We start from the raw sequence: 4,186 nt of genomic DNA on the forward strand, positions 1-4,186 counted from the left end.
AGCTCTTGGAAGCCCAGAGGCCCTCCCCTCTCCCCATCCCCCCAACACCCCCAGCCCAAGATCTTAACCCGTCCTCTCCAGGGCTGCTTGGTCTATTATGCCTGTTTTTCCTCTGAGCTGTACAAACTCCAAGAAAATCCCAGGCTCATATTTTCAGGGTTCAGGTGCCAGGACCCCACCTGATCCTTTGTGGCCCCTTTCAAAGAAGAGACAGGCAGAAACCTTTCAAACCTCCCTGCAACACACATGCAGCTCCCCCACTCTCATCTCTCTCTTCTTTCCTTTGTTGTCCCCCCAACCCCAGGGGAGGGCATCAGATCTGAGAACTCAGAGCTTTCCGCAGGATGAAATATTCATGTCTCCAGCCGACAGCAACCAGCAAGGCCAGCCTTTGGCTCCCTCAATCGCCCGATCCTGGTGGGCCTGGCAGCTGTAGCCCAGGCAACCCTTCCCCCTCCACCCCTTTGTTCTCCCTGCCAGCCTGGGCCAGCGTTGGGGGAGGAGCAGAGAGCCCAGGTGAGGGGTGGGGGTGGGGCTGAGGAGGGGAAGACAGCCAGCCTCCCTCCCACCCCCTCCCATTCCCAGCCCGGAGAGGAGGAAAACTGAGAAGATTGCAACCTTTCATTCATTCTCTTACCAGGTCCCAGAATATTCATGAAGATCTTGGGGTGGGGATGGGGTGGGGGATGAACTAGGCCTGATCAAGTGGTTTAATCTGGCCATGGGAGCTGCAAGGTCCCAGTGGGTAGAGGGATTTCTGAATCAGGGGGAGAATTTGATTTCTGACTTCCCTTCACACACCTGGGACCCCTAACCTCAGTATTGAGCCCCCAGATCCAACATTAAGCCCCAATCTTTGACATGGACTTTCCTAAAATGCAGATCTGGCCATGGCAGAACCCTGCCAATAAATTCCTTTGGCTTCCTATTAATTCTAGGATCACCTAGAAACTTCTTTGCATATATCTTCTATGTACATAGTCATTTGCTCACAAGTTGTCTTCTCCTCTCCCCACTAGTATGTGAGCTCTTTGACAGCAGGGATCATTTTTGTCTTTCTTTGGAACTACAGTACATAATACTGAGTCTGGCATACAGGAGGTATTTAATAAATGGGCATTGATTTGTTGGATCTGATTGTCAATGACAGCTTTTGCATCTTTGCCTTTTCTTATTTTTTCCAGTCATGCATCCCAAGATCCAGCCATGTTGACTTGCCTGTTTTTCATCCCTTTTGATACTTCATTTCCCTTCTCCAGGCCTTTGCAGTAGCTGTGCCTCATGACTGGAGTACACTCCCTCCTCACCTCTGCCTTTCCAATTGACTCCTATTTTCTCATGCCTCTCCTCAAATGGTACTTTGTTTTATATTTACCTGCCAGTGTATTATCTCCTGAAGTTGTGCCCTTCTTCCCAAAACAACTTTGTGTTTTTTCTGTGCAGAAGCCACAGAAAACGAGGTTTTAAGGGACAGTGAGAAGGGCTCTCTGACTTTGGAATCTAAGGGCCTGGATTCAAATTCTGCTGCTAGTGTTTGACTGTGTGGGGTAAGCTTTTAATCTCTCTGGATCTTACTTTCTTATCTGTAAAATATCCTCTAAGCTCTTTTCTAGCTCTGTTCCTAAGGTTCTATAGCATCAGCACATGCTGCCGTCCTTGGTTGGATATAAGCTCCTTGAGGGGAGGAACTCTTTCCATTTTGTCTTCATATCCACAGCATTTAGCTCCTTGTGGAGGATTAGGAAATATCCAGAGAGTCTCTGCTGGTTCCTCTGAGTCCCAACACTGAGCTATCATCATTAACATTACTTCTCCCTTCCCTAGATCTCAGAAACCCTCAGTCATGTGAAGACTTTGGGGGCTTTGGAAATTGCTTTCCATTCTGCTCCTGTGGGGGTTCACCTCTCAGAGTCCTCTATCAAATCCCCTGCATCATCCTTGGTCCGGCACAAGCAGAGCGGTCAAAGCCCTCCCAGAGCTCTGCTCCCCTCTGTCTGGTTCTTTGCTTTGGGGAGGTTTGCTTCTTATCTGAGATTCTTAGAATCATAAAACCTTTGATGTAGAGCTGGAGAGAGTTTTGGTGGCCATATAGTCTAACCTCACCTCATTTTACAGATGAAGAAACTGAGGCTGGGAGAGGTGACTTGCCTTAAACATCAACAGTGAAATTTGGACCCAACTCTTCTGACACTGGAATGACTCTTCACCATGATTCCCTCCTCACTTAGCTTCTTTGGGTCTGTTTCTTCCTATGTAAAATGAGGGCTGTTGGATTATATGGACCAAGATTTATTCAACTGGAACAAGGAAAATGTCACAGAAATCTGTTTCTATCCTGAAGGGACTTAAGCACAGAAGAGGCAGAGCAAGTGATGCTAAGAGCAGCACTGACACTATGCAAAGGAAAAGTGCTTTCCTGGGGAAAGGGAGATGTCACTGCTGACGAGGAGAGGGAAAGGGAAGAGAGAGCTGGGATAAGAGGCAAGGATTCAACTGCATTTCTGAAGGGATCAGGAACATCCTTGAGAAAGCCAGTGGCAGAGTCCTGGCCTTGAGCAAGATGATCTCAAGGCCGCCAGAGGAGGAAAGAAATGATGATCTTGGAAGTGGTTCTCTCTGGACCCCAGGATATCCCAGCTCTCACCTCTCTTCCACTTTGATTCAGGAATACCAGGACTGTCCAAACTTAATGGGTGAGCCTCAGATTCCTAAGAGGGCCAAGTATTCTAGAGGGAGGGGGTGGGGTCTGGCTGATTGGTTTCTAAATGAAATTTTTTGGTGGGGTGTGTGTGTGTGTGTGTGTGTGTGTGTGTGTATGTGTTGGGAGAGGGAAAGTATCTAGAGAGGAGGCAAGTTGGCAATCCTAGGCAGTAGAAGAAGACTTGGTTAGAGGAGGTTTGGTGCTGCTGGTGAGTTCAAACTCTGTTGTTCATTGACTATGTGGCTTGTTCTAAAAGGGGAGGGGGAGGGGAAGCAGGGAAAGGTTGATTTTAAATTCATTAAAATTAATTTAACCAAATAGTTACTAAACAAATTGAGATGATTGTATTGATATTGAAGATTTAGTTTTCAATAAAACATTTAATTTTTTAAAAAAAGAAAATAAATGGAATATTGACTGAGGCCTGACTATCATTTTAATTAAAGATTTTTATTGACAGAAAGGGAGATAGAGCCAGATAGAGATGGAGAGACAGAATAAAGGCTGGGCTTCCAAACAAGTGTTTTTTCAGACTACCAAATCCTGACAAAGAGCACCATGCCAGTGTTGTGCGTGTCTGTCCGTCAAAGTCCAACCCACCTAAGTCGAGGGACATTTGTGACCATATTGACTGCAGGCTAAATTTTCCAGCCATGGGAATTCTTGAGGTCTGTCTACTGAGTCACTGAAGGGTGAGATCTGTGTTGGTGAAGGGTCTTCCTATACTAAAGACTCTACAGATCCCTGAAGTCTTGAAGTGACACAGTCTAATAAAACCACCAGAAAATAGTTATTTAATAACTGTCACTCAATAAACTTCAGAGACTCCCTTTTACCTTAAAGAAAGAATATAAATTCCCTTGGCATCCAAATACAAGCTGGACAACTTCCTACTTTCCAATCTTTTAACAAATGATTCCCCTCCACCCGCTCTACCATCCATCTACATTGGTTTACTGGACTTTCATCAAACAGGTAGAGCCATCTCCCATCTCCAAGCTTGGAATTGATCATAGCTCATACTGGAATATTTTCCCTTCTCATTGCTTCCTCTTAGAATCCCAATTCTCCTTAAGGCTCACTTTAAGTGGTACCTCCTGGAGGAGGCATTTCCTGATTCTCTGCCTTTCAGAGCCTTCTCCAAAGCTACTGGCCACCTATTCTGTATCTACTTTGTATGCATTGATTCATGGATAAGTTATTCCCCCCATTAGAATGTAAGCTCCTTGAAGGTGGAGACTGTTTTTGCTTTTCCACAGTGACTAGAACAAGAAAACCTAAGTTCAAATTTAGCCTCAGACACTTACTAGCTGTGAGATCCTGGGCAAGTTTCTTAACCTCTGTTTGCCTCAGTTTCCTTAACTATAAAATGGTGATAATAACAGACTCTACTTCTCAGAATTACTGTAAGGGTGAAATAAGATTATAACTGTGAAATGTTTAGCTGGAGCCTGGCAGAGAGAAGGCGCTAAATAAATGCAGGCT

Source organism: Macrotis lagotis, chromosome 5 (genome assembly GCF_037893015.1).
Source record: "Macrotis lagotis isolate mMagLag1 chromosome 5, bilby.v1.9.chrom.fasta, whole genome shotgun sequence".
Taxonomy (NCBI): Eukaryota; Metazoa; Chordata; class Mammalia; order Peramelemorphia; family Peramelidae; genus Macrotis; species Macrotis lagotis.